This window comes from Dipodomys merriami, unplaced genomic scaffold (genome assembly GCF_024711535.1).
Source record: "Dipodomys merriami isolate MVZ:Mamm:240054 unplaced genomic scaffold, mDipMer1.0.p SCAF_29, whole genome shotgun sequence".
In the NCBI taxonomy this organism is placed as follows: Eukaryota; Metazoa; Chordata; class Mammalia; order Rodentia; family Heteromyidae; genus Dipodomys; species Dipodomys merriami.
Window position 1 is genome coordinate 3,181,793 of NW_027204381.1, and position 14,050 is coordinate 3,195,842.

Here is a 14,050-nt window from a genome sequence, read left to right on the forward strand (position 1 = left end):
ATTACAAAATTTTATTGTTATTAGAAAGACATTGCTATATTGTCTATATATGTACATTAATTTATAACATAAGAAATGCCATGATCAAATCATCACCATTTCAGGCAGACAAAAGAGCTTTATACTGCAGATTTTACTTAATGAACAACAGCTGCATATGCATCCAAGCAAGCAGGGAAAATGCAGAGTGGGTTTCTGAGATTATATAAAAAATTAGTTATTACAAACAAAATAAACATGAAAACAAAGTGTTTTATTTAACGTAATTAAAGAAATTCCTAAAGGAAATGTGTCCTTAAACTTAGTTATTACTTAGAAGTATATATGAATTTAGCACAAGAGAAGTTTAATCAGTCCAAGCTGTTTACTTGAGTTAAATTGATTTCATTCATTGTCAGAGTCTAATGAAAAATGATAAGACTTTGTAATAAATGTAGATTCATGTATAAGAAAGCAACTTTTATTTAAAAGTTATTATACTTTGATGAATAAAAATAACATGAAGTGAAAGGAAATTAAACAGAGAACAGACTTTTAAAAAGCATTTAATAGAAGATGAGATGAAAATATAAATTATTCACAATATGCTGATTGGAACCAATTATATGACCTAAAGAATAACATACTAGGAAAAATTCATTCATTTACTTCATAAATGCTTGTAGCATCTAGTGTAAATGAGTGCTTATTTTAGCTTTTGTGGAGAATATGAGTACACATATGTCATAGTACACACTTTCAAAGAGCTCCTACTGTATTATGTAAGATAAGCGTAAGAACTCACAGTATAACATTACAATACCAAAGAGACTGACAATTTCAAAGAAATATGAGTTTAAATGGTATGAGAAGGTGTTATGAAGGTGTTCAAGGGTTAATGATCTCATTCATTGCACACACTTACAGAGTTTCAATTTTGAGTTAGATAAATTAACATAACTTCCTGTAATGCATGGGTTTATAATTAACAAGGAAAAGATTAAGTAACTTGATCAGTCATCAAGATACAAATGGAAAAGACTTTAGAGTGTGCACATCATTTTTTTTAACGTGTTAGGGTTTGAAATCAGGGTTCTTCGTCAGAAAAGCAAATTAATACTTGAACCATGTCCCCAGTCCTTTCTGTTTTGTTATTTTTGAAACAGGTTCTTGTATTTTTGTCCAGGCTAGCCTGGAAAACAATCCTCTATTTATGCTTCCTGGATAGATGGGATGATAAATGCATGCCACCATACCCAGTTTCTTTTGTTTGAACTGGTGTCTTACTCAGTGCAAACTAACTGTGAACTGTGATCCTCCTGTTCTCCATCTTCACAGTAGTTAGGTTTCTAGCATGAATTGTCCTGCCTGGTCTGGAGTGCCTATGTAAAATAAGATACTTAGAGGTGGAAGAGAATATATAGGGAGGTGAGAGTATTTCTTGTTCCTCCAGGAAGCCAAACAATTGCCCAGAAAATATATAACTTTAATCTGGAATTAAAGCTTAGATATAAAATAAAAGATATAAAATCTGATAACAAGCACATAAAAGGAGTTACTCCCTTACAGATTACTAATTTAAAATTAGGATGTGCAACTATTTCTTTTTCTGGCATCAATGTCTAGTCAGAAGGAAAAGTATTCATGGAATATACTTTTCCATTTAAAATAAAAAATTATTTAATTGAGTAGAATGGGAAATATGACACTTGTTATTTATACAGACTTTTATTCAAAATGAAGACATTAATGAGGAAACTGATTAAAGACAAATTCCAATATTAAGGAATGTAGGAACAGCAGCCTGAATTCAGGGTCTTTCTTGCTAGGCAAGGGTTCTACCAGTTGAGCCACACAATTAGCCTTTTGGTGCTGTAGGTATTTCTTAGGTAAAATCTCCCCCCCTACTCCCCACCTGGTGGGGGAGTAAGATCACAAGCCTTCTATCTATTCTATTCTATTCTATTCTATTCTAGCTATTTTACATAACTAGAATGATAGGCACACACCATTTCACCTGGCTAGTATTCAGGAATAATTTAAAAATAGGATCTGCAGACACCTTATTAAAGTTGAATGCTCAAATGTGTTTTCCATCTCTATCATTTGATGTCTTGATCTTTTTAGTTTGTGCCTTGGCTTAATGAAGACAAACTCAGAAAAGTATTAAGAATAAATTCTGAAGATAAACAAAATATTGGCAAGTTTTGGAGTGTAAGGGACTCAGAAACAGAATGAGGACAATGAGACCAGAATACGTACTATTCAAGGATATGAGTCACAGAAATGCAAGAACTGAAAAGCACTGCAAAGAAGTTTAGTGAACTTGTGATGCTCCTGTTTGAGTCTCACAGTGCTTGATTACAGGTGTTCTCTGCTACTGTGGCACTAGATTCTAATTTCAATTCATGTCACAACATTAATTTCTTTAAGACTCAGATTTATTATCTATAAATGTCTGTCTGACGATGGTACTTAGTCATGTTGGCCTTCCAAAGAAAGGGAGTAAGTTAGGTTACATGGCTGGAAAATCTCAAATAAAACAAGTTGCTTTCTCACCTTCTTAGTGTATTTATTTTGAACTGGCCCTATAGTGCACAAGGGGCAACACATTTTGCTTGCCTGTGTCTAGGCAGGACGTGTGGCTTTAACCATGATCCCATGTTCACTCAGGACCTAGGGCTGACTCAAGAGAACACCTATCAGGTTGCAGCCAATCCCAAGCCAACGTTCTCTCTCTCTCTAGGACATATCAGGGATTTTTCTTCAAATCACTTCCCAACCCATTTTCAGAATCTCCAAAATTTTATTTTTAATATGCTATTTTAAATATGCTAAGATCTAATTCTAAATGTAGAAATAAATGAGTCCCAACTCAATTGATTACATGTTGGCATGAGTTATCCACAACTGAATGCCCTCACATAATCATTTAATTATACTGTTAAAGTCAAATCTCCCTAAGGTTTTATATTTACAGAAAAATGAACAGTAAATACAGAGTTCCTCCTCTATACCTCTCTCCTATACAATTTCATGTGCACACACATACACACACACTCATGTTTTGTAATGTGTGCTTTAAATATCTTAACTCATTAAATATTTATTCAAGAAAAGCATTGTCCTCTAAGTGAAAGGTCAAGCAGAACTACTCAATGATTACACAGTCACTACTAAAGAAGTAGTGTCAAAAAACAAAATCTCTATTTAAACGATTTGTTTTTCCCCTTCCCCTCCACAAATTATACCGACATCAAATACAGTGAAAGCAGGGGTTATATTGCGGGGGAGGAACATCCAAAGCAACAAAGAAATAATCTTATAAATGTGTTAGAATCAATCGCATGAAAGAAAAAAAAAAACATTTGAAGACATATCTTAGGGTTCCTGCTTGACTCAGACATATACTAGATAGGGATACAGGTGGACCCATTGCAACAATGAGATGTACAAGCTGTTATGTCGAAAACGAACTTTACAACTTTGGGGTGTGGGGGGGAGGGGGACGGGGAGGATTGAGGGGGTGGAGAAGGAGGGGGGAGGATGGGAAGGGATGGGAAGAGGAAACAAAGGAGGAGGCTATAATGCTTGATAAGAAATGTACTCATTATCTTGCCCATGTAATTGTAACCCCTCTGTACAGTATTTTCACAATAAAAAAGATATAAAAATAAAAAAATAAACAAATCTCTGGAGTTGGGCCCCGGTGGCTCATGCCTGTAATCCTAGCTACTCAGAAGGCCCTTAGGTCTGACGATTGCTGTTCAATGACAGCCCAGGCAAGAAAGTCTGTGAGACTATTATTTCCATTTAACCACCAGAAAAACCAGAAGTGGTGCTGTGGTTCAAGTGGTAGAGTGCTCGCCTTGAGCTGAAGAGCTCAGGGACAGCGCCCAGGCCCAGAGTTCAAGCCCCACAACTGACAAAAAAATTTTATAAACAAACAAATAAATGATTAAAAATATTTAGAATCAGAAAGTGAGGAATATCAACACAAGGTAGGAAAAATAAACAATTACTTTATGGTGTATGTTATTAGTACTGTATAGTGTGCATTATTGACAGGAGTCAAAGGAAATACCACAGAAACCATACAGAGTCAGGCCAGCCTTCTTGGAGGAAGCACCTTTAGATCTGAAATTTGATATGAGACTATGAGGGAGAAAAAATATTCAAGAAATTGAGGGATCATGAGGCATGGAACTAAAAAGAGAGAAAGCATTTCATGAAGGAGACCATTACCCTTCTGGTCTTTGAGTCATAAAATGCCTAATGTTGAGTCTGGGGAAATGAGGACAAAGTGGACTAAGGAGCCCTTTATGCTTTCAATCAAAGACTCAAAAAATGTGGTGGAGAAAATTAAGCCAGAGCAAAATTGGCAATGTGTGAAAAATAAAGGCAGACTGATGTATTTAAGTAGCAAACAATATCTGCTGCTACAGTATAACGTATTTGTACAGAGTGAAGTCAATAAAGGATGACTATGACTGGTTTAATCAAGGAAAGAGGCAGAAATCAAAAGAATTAGGTTTAAGGGAGATGCAGAAATTCATTAACTGAGCATGTTTAATTTGGCAAACAAAATGAAAAGGAAAAGTAAGTAATTTTGTACAATTTAAAACAGAATAGAAAAGCAACAAGTTCAGTAAGAGGGTGGATTAATCTCCAGTGGTCAGAAACAAGTCATGTTGTCTGATTCATATTAAAATGTCTCATTTTAATATTGAGTTCAGTCTTCATGATGCGAATACTAAATGACTATACAACTGCTGGTCTTTCCTTATTACTTTATTTTATCTCATAGATTCAAAGGCACCTCCAGGGGACATCTCCTCAGGTTCCCATGATGACTACGTTGAAGAGATGAATTTGCATTCAAATCTGTCCTGACATTTCTACCAAGGATTACCTTCACTGAGCAGATCACTCAGTCAAGATTGTTTAAAGTTGAATGTACTTGAGAGTATTTGTACGGTCTCATTAAAAATCTCAGCTTAGCTCAACTCCAGCATAGGGTGGAAAAACCTTTAAGGGTTGCAGCTTTTGTTCTAACAAGAAAAGACAAATACAAAAATCACAAGTTTTCTGGACCAACTCATAAACAAGCATTGAAATCCATAATAATCTTAGTCATTCACTATCAAATAAGGTAACCTATATAACAGCTTTATTAATAACTATCTCAAACTGGGAATGTTTCAATTTGAATTGAATACTAAATGGGTAAATATGAGTCCACAGAATAAAATGAATATTATTAATAAGAAGAAATAACTTTGTGGTACAATAATCAATGTAGATAAATATCATAGTCATGTGAAGCAAAAATAAAAAGATAATAAAACCAGATACATCTAAAATATTTCATTTCTATTATATGCTAGAGAAGATAAAAATAGAGGAACAGAAAATATATCAGTACCTTCCATAGGCTATGCTGGGAAAAGAGTCTGTCTACAGAAAAGCATCTATAAATTTGTAAATTACTGAAACCTCTTTATGTTTTGTGTTCGTATTTGTAAAAAATGTCGATCTATTTCAAAACATGCAGCTTAGTACCCAGAAGGAAGAATTATATGTAGAAGATATCAAAATCATAATAGTGTGAAAATACTTTTCTTTTTTAAAAGAAATGACATTGTCCCTGGAATAAGAAGTATGCAAATTCATTTTCATTTTTAAAGGTCAAGAAAGCTCCAAAGTTATAGGTTTCTTTATAATTCCACTCTCTTCATGAAACCTAGCTGTAAATTGCTAAATAATATATTTGGAAAGCTCAATTGAATATAGCAAGTAAAACTGGCTGGGAATGCCATTTAGGCCTATATATTTAAATTTGCAGCAAAAGTCTAGCAATACTATAACTGAAGCACAAAATACTCTGAACAAAATACTGCATATTACTCATAGCAAAATAAATGAAGTCTAGTCATTATTTCTGATGTTCTTATTTGTACATATGCTAATTTTAATTCAGTTATTTTTAGGTCAAAAAACAAATATGAATGAATGTTACTACCATCTATTTCAAAAGCATTTTTTCATTGCTGAATGATTACCTAAAATTCAATCCAGACTATGTATATTTTATGATTACACACTCTCATTTTCATAAGATTAAAACTTCGACAATATTTCTACTAATAGATTAAATGTGTGGTGAAATTCAAAACTAATAAGTTCCTTGGTCTTACAAACCATCTACAAACTTCTTTTGCTTATTATTTTCATGAACATAACATGAATAAAACCCAAAGATTTAAATAATGTGCTCTGAGTACAAACACAGAAGACAAGAACAAATGAGTATCTCTGTTTTTAGTGTGGCCACAAAAAAAATACTGTAGGCCACTTGAAATCGCAGATGTCACAGGAGGAGAGATTGTTTTTTTTTCCAGAGTCTGACTGTTGGCAGACTCTTCCAGAAGCAGTTGGTGAGAGCAGCAGCTCTTGAACTGACTGCCTTAAGCACTGTCATATGCCTTAGTGGTTGTTGGATTAATGGTCCTTTCTGTTTTCCTGACCTCAAATTCTTTCTCAAGATTATCACGTTAAGTAAGTAAGTGAATTAAGATGAAACAATATTAAACTCATTTTCAGGTTTATGCAATTAGATGGCAATCATCTGGATGATTGATATTTTATGATGAATGGGTGACAGACTCAAGTAACTGAAAGTGAACAGTTTACCTTATTGTTTAATGTAATTAAGACAATTTCTCAGCTTGTCCATATATGCGCAGTATGGTGATAGGCATGTATCAGGTATTGACTTATCATCAAAGAATAAGGCATGGACCCTATGCTCAAGAACACAGAGTCTACTAAGCAAGGCAGGCATAACAAAGTGTTTATATTGCCACCCAATTACTTTTACGGTTTTATGAAGAGTAGACTTTGGAATATAAGAGGCATTAAATCTGGTGGGGAAACATTTTACAGAGGTTGAATGTAATTGGCCTAAGTCTCAAGAATAACTATGAATTTTCCAGGTAAAATAAGAGGAAAAAGGCAGTTTAAACCAAAGAAATAACACATATAAAAATAGGTATGTGGAAAAGGACATATTTTTTCTATAAAAATGGTGATGTATGACTAAAGCAGAATGCATAGAAAAAGGTTACAGAATATGAGAATGAAGAGTTTGACAGATTAAATTGAGAAGTGATACATAAGCTTATTTTGTTCTTATACTGTAAGGCATAGAAAACTCAGTAGACAAACAATAAAAGATAAAAGGTAATCTCTTAGGATATATGGATAGAAAGTACAATGTAGTTAGACCTCAAAGGCACTAAAAAAAACCTGCCAGAATATTGGATAGTGTATTCACTTATCACATAGATGCTCATTCCTGCTTCTCTCTGAGTTTATTTCATTATCACTTGCTTGTTCCATTATTTACTTCTTTTATGTAGTCATCATTTGTTGACATGTTTTTAAGATGGACAACTCACTACTGAAATCTAAACAGAACTTACCTCAGACCTAGTCAACTAGTTCATTTCTTTTTTAACTCATTATTTCCTCTCTTACATACAATATACTTATCATTCTGTGGTAGTTTTCTATGTTTAGCCTTAAAGTAGTTTTGAAGCTTAGAGATTTTTTTACCTCTTTGTTTTTTATGGATTTTTCTGTCGTATTCTCTCTCCTAAATATCCATTAGACATTTTAGAAATTAAGAATCAATATTTGGTATGGCTTAACCATCTTCCTTTCTATCAGGTATCTTTATCTTTTCACATTTTGTTTTAAGGAAATTACTTGGGTCAATTTTCTGTCACCTCACTGAATTTTTACGGTGCTCGTTTATTATTAAGATCATCTGTTAAGTTATTTCTTTTATTAACATAAATTAGTATTGTGCTTCAATTTAACATGTCCATTTATGGATAAAATGAACTAGCAAGGATGTATAGGAAAAAGGAACCCCAATAAACTGTTGGTAGAATTGTGAACTTCTGGATCCACTATGGAAATCAGTTTGGAAGTCCATCAGAAAACTAAATGTAGAACTACTCTATGGTTCTGAAGTTTTCTCTTGAGCATTTATCTGGAGGAAAGTAAAATAGAGTAAATAGTAGTACCTGTGCATCCATATTTACAGTTGCTATTCACAACAGCCAAGCAATATAGCCTATGTGTTCTACAGTCCATAAATGGGTAAAAAAGGTGATGTATGTATGTACACATGTATTTATGTGTATGAAATAATTTTCAGTATATTATCTTTTTAAAATTAATATTATCCAAGTAAGGTTATAACATCCTTAGTAACAATTTTAATGTAAAATTTTAATGACTTCCTTTTGACACAAAAATAATTTATTGTTGATGTGAATAATCTGATGCCAGTCAAGGAATCTTCCTCATTTGGGGGCTGTAAAATTAGAACATGAATCCTTCACAGTCACAATGAAACAAGGCTGAATAAATGCATGGGACACTATAAAAATCAAGGTCCTTTCACTCATATTCCTTTGTCTAGAACTGTCATGCAACCTAATTGGCAGAGTGTATATAATGAGTTCAGAAAAATGAAAATGAAACAAACTTTCAAAAAATGCACACAGCTTTTTCTCTCTCTGATTTTTAACTTCCAAGATGTCTATATGTGATAGCCTTCAAAAGTTATTGTGATATTACTTGCATTCACCTGTTACTTTTTCTTCTTCTTCTGTTTACAATTACCATCTCTGGATCAGTTAATTGGTCTCAATATCTTAATTGATATTTATAATCTACTGTCTAAAGATTATCCTCGCCAGGTACCAGTATCTCATGCCTGTAATCCTAGCTACTTGGGAGGCTAAAATCTGAGGATTGCAGTTCAAAGCCAGCCCCAACAGGAAAAGTTCATGAGACTCTTATCTCCAATAAACCACTCAGAAAACCAGAAGTTACACTGTGGCTCAAGTGGTAGAGCGCTAGCCTTGAGCTGAAGAGCTGAGGGACAGCGCCCAGGCCTAGATTTCAAAGCCCACAACAACAACAAAAAAATTATCCTCATTCCCAGCCAACAATTTTGCTGATCTTCCTTCTGTATCAAATGCCTCAGGTATTAATCTGAGTTATCATGTCCTTTCCAAAGCTGCTTCATGAAATTGCTAACTTATACTTACCACCAATTGAGGAACAATCAAGAGTGACCTGAGTAAATCACCGTTTTAGATACACTTTTTCCATTCTCAATAATATAGCAGCAGCCTCAATAAAATAAGTCAATTACTTCTGCCAGAATATCAACTCCTTTCTTTTTCTGCTAGTCAGCTATTGATAGTGTTCACAGTCAAAGTGGCAGATAAATATCTAGACTTATTAGAAATCCACTGTGTTTAATGCTAAAAAGAGCACACTCCAAAATTAGAACTCTTGTTGAGGAAGTATGGAGGAAAGGTAACAATACCATTGTGGGTTAGTGGCAGTCAATAAGGTTGGAAGGAACACACACCTACTTCGGAAGACAATACTGTACTTATTGATGACACAGCACCTTTCAACAGTTGCATTAGAATATGTACCTTATCTTAAAGAAATCATCCTATGCCATCCAATTCCAAGGATATGTCTTTTATGAGATTACTGCAATTCAGAGTTTATGTGGGGCAAGTAAGCTGACATGTGGTACTTCTCCAAGTGAGAGGTCCATGTGGCAATGGACTGAAGTCTCTATCCAACAGCCTGTAATTACTTGAGGCATGCCAGCAGCACATGGCTATTGCCCTTTTCTGCAGACAGAAAAAATTTCCAAAAATTTGGAAGTTAATGCTTTTAAAGGACACTACTGTAATATTTCTCTACCATATTTTTCTGGTCTGCTCTGTATTGCATCTTTGTTATTCATGTAAGGTTTGTGGCTTTCAACTTAATTCTGTACCTACTGAAATTAGATTTATTCAAATTTCAGCTCAGTGTGTCGTGGAAGCCTCCAGAGGAAGCATAGACCTATCACCATCTGATAGACTGGCCAAGTGAGACTGTGCTGGCCTTTTGTTGTTGCTGGGGCTTGAACTCAGGGCCTGGTCAATCTCCATGAGCTTTTTTTTTTCTTTTTGGTTTGTTTTCTCAAGGCTAATGTTTTACTACTTAAGCCACACTTCTACCTTTGTGGCTGATAATAGAAGATAAGAATCTCACAAACTTTCCTGCCAGCCTGGCTTCAAATGGTACTCCTCAGATCTGTCCCCTGAGTAGCTAAGATTAGGCATGAGCCACCAGTGCCCAGCTCTGTACTGGCCTCTTATTAATCCTTAGTACTTCAAAATAACATAAACTGAAATTGTGATAATTTATGGTAGCAATAGAAAACTAATATACCTGTGCCATTTCATATGAACTTTTCCCTCTTTTCAAGTGGGAAAATTAATAATTGTGAACATTCCTGGAATGATCTCTAATCACATCTATGGAAACATAGGTAATACATTCCTGGAAACAGGTTCACTGTTGATATTTCACTCTGAATATCTACAGGAATATTTTCAGCACATAATATACAGAAGCAGATTCTGTAAAAAAAAAAATGAAGGGAAGTAGTATATTTTGGAGGAGAGGCTGCAACATGCCATTAGAAAAACAGTAATTAACCCAAGAAAGAGAAGACAATGAAAGTGTTTTTATTATAGTGAGTAAATGAAAATTAATCCAACTGCAGAGTGCAGGACAGCTATACTCTACAAATTTGAGTATGATTATTGCATACAAGGAAAAGGGAACTAAAGATGCAACTATTTCCAACATCCGTGGATTAAGGAGTAGATGATTTTCAGGGCCATTTTGCTTCTTGCCCGTTCCTCAAGACCACAGAGCAGTTCCAGAGAGAAATGAAGAACAACAGACTCTAAGATGTTGGTAGTTAAAAGCTGGACCAGAGTGCAGAAAATGTTAAGTGAAGAGGGAGATCGATGTTCACTTGCAGTATCTGCTTATCATTTCATATTTATTGTATTGGTAACATAACCATTCATATTTTTAGAACTGTCTTAGCTAAAGATTATTGCTCATCTGGCCTTCTCTTATAAACTGGTAATTTGTCATCCTGATTTGTTCTTTATTCTTCTACCCTTAACTGCAGTTTTAAGTAACAAATTTAACTACTGTCATTATCACAAAATTTAATTACGCTCAAATCTTGTAAATTCATTCAAATGTCATAATATGCCATGCAAACTCCAAGATCTCACAATCTTACATCACTGTAACACATACACACACTTACATATACACAGTTGTTTTGACTATATCTAGATCTAAACATTACACTTGCAATACAATAGTATTCTTATTTTTGCTCCTATATTCCATCATTTCTCTGCTATTTCGTGTTACATTCTATCTCTCAGTTATTCTCCCTCATCCAATTATAGTCCATTCTTACACTCCTGTTTCTGTTCTACTGTGGCATTTTACTATTCTATCATTCACTTTTCAAAGCCCATTTCAATTGTTACTTCTGACACCATTTCCTAATTTCCTAGATAAATTCTTCCCATGTCAGTGTAGCATTTCTGAAGCAAATATTCTTTTTTAATAAGTATTTTATTGTAAAAATAATGTAAAGAGAGGTTACAGTAAAATTGTAAAGTTCGGAGCCAGGCGCCGGTGGCTCACGCCTGTAATCCTAGCTACTCAGGAGGCTGAGATCTGAGAATCGCGGTTCAAAGCCAGCCCGGGCAGGAAAGACCGTGAGACTCCTATCTCCAATAAGCCACTAGAAAACTGGTAAGTGGCGCTGTAGCTCAAGTGGTAGAGTGCTCTCCTTGAGCTGAAGAGCTGAGGGACAGCGCCCAGGCCCAGAGTTCAAGCCCCATGACCAACAAAAAATAAAATTGTAAAGTTCGTTTTTCAACATAGTGTCTTATACACCTCATTGTTACAATGGTTCAACCTGTATCCCTATTTAAACATTTTGTTTATTCCTTTCCCTTCCCCAAATCAGACAGACATCAAATAGAGTGAAAACAGGGGTTATAACGTGGGGGAGGAACATACAAACCACCAAAAAATCACATGGTACATTATAAATATGTTAGAAACAATGCAAGAAAGAAAAAACCACTTGTGTCCCTATCTTGGGGTTCACTTTGCTTAACACCATCTTATCTGGTCATATGTACATAGCTTTTGACCTTTTCTGCTTGTTCCAGACATAATACTAGCTGTTGCAAATAAGGGAAACCATGGGACCTATGTTTCTTTGGGCCTGGCTTACTTCACTTAATATAACTTTTCCAAGTCTTTCTATTTCCTAACAAAAGGGGTAATGTCATTCTTTCTAATGGAGGCACAGAATCCCATTATATATATATATATATATATATATATATATATATATATATATATATATATATCACATTTTCTTGATCCATTCATCTACTGAGGGATATCTGGCAAATATTCTTCTACAACTGACAGATAGGGGTAAAACCCCTACCTTCCCATAAGTTAGGAGCCTCCCTAGTCATGCTTCTTATGAAATATCTTACACATAACAGACATCTAACAAAATGGGAAACAATCAGTATTAAATAACTGGTCTATAGGATGGAATGAAAAGTATTATTAGTAGATGGTTTATTCTTTCAGAAGAACGATAACCCAGTAATCCATTTGCAGGATTAAAGAGAACTGATTTTAAGTACGCTTTGAAGTATGCTACAGAAGAAAATAGTTAAATAAGTGTATATTACAAAAATAAAATTCTTCACACCTAATTAATATTTTCTTCCTTAAAATTTTAAAGCAATGTAGTGTATCTGATTTACTTTGCTTTTAAGGTTCTGTAGTATAAAATTGATTTATTTTACTTTTAAGGTTACTTTAAAGAATTTATAAAAATATGTGACTAAGTATCTACTTCCTCCAACTAAGCCCCATCTCATACTGTTTACAACCTCCTAATTAGGCAGTCATAAATCTATCAAGGGATTAATCCACTGATTATGTCAGAGCTCTCATGAACTAATCCTCTCTGAAAATGCTGTAGGAAACATTGGAGTCCTTCTCAATCCAATCAAGCTGACAATTAAGATTAGCCATCATAAGTCTACTACTTGTGAACACAACACACAAACATATCACTTTAAAATGTAACATGACACCTCAACCCCCTAATCATTCATGTACATCTCATAATGCAGAATACATTCAGTCCATCTACAGATGGACTCCAGTGGCAGCCCAAATTCAAAATTTCCTCTGAGACTCAAAGTAACTTTTATTTGAGCCACTATAAAAATCATTGGTATTGCACTGAGATTTGCCTTACTCTATCCTTTCAGAATCTGTGGCAGGTAAAACTCATTCTTACACTGCTTATATTTATTCTCCCCACACTGAAAGCCTAATCTATCATTCTGCACTTCTGATTCCAACTGTTTCTCTGTTACTTCTCAACATTCTCTTTGTGCCTAGCAGAAATGATTATGTGAATGATCATTTCAGTAAATTTCCATTTAATCCTTAAGTAGGGATTTCTCTCAGCAGTACACATTCCTATGAGCTATGCTCGATTGAAGAATGACCTAGACTTGTGAAGAGAATATACCCACAGTTTACTAGTAGTAATATTCCTCCAGGGGACACATCATCAGTCAATATCTCTAGATACAAGGTGGGGTTTTTTTTTGCCAATTATTAGTTTATATAACAAATGTGTTTAGAGTGAACACTTTTTGAAATCCAGATATGCTCTTCCTAGGTGATGTTTTAAATTTCTGAATGTAAGAATTCTATCAAAAAGAAACAAGCACATGCATATGTATGGTATATATTTGTGTATACTGATCCTCTCTCAGAAAATAAACTATTATTTTAAGGTCCATATTTTGTAATATATACAACTTTATAAAGAGCCCAGAAAAATAATTTCTTAGTTCCCAAATTCCAGTGCTTTTCGTATATTCCATAATTTTGAAGCAATTCAGAAACTTTATCTCAGAACTTTCTCCTTAAAACAAAAATCTGTTCCCTAAAATGGATTAGAATACCAGATTGAAACTGTCCATCCATGAATTTTCTTATAACCTTTTTAGATATCTGAAGGGCAATTTATTATTTTTACCAT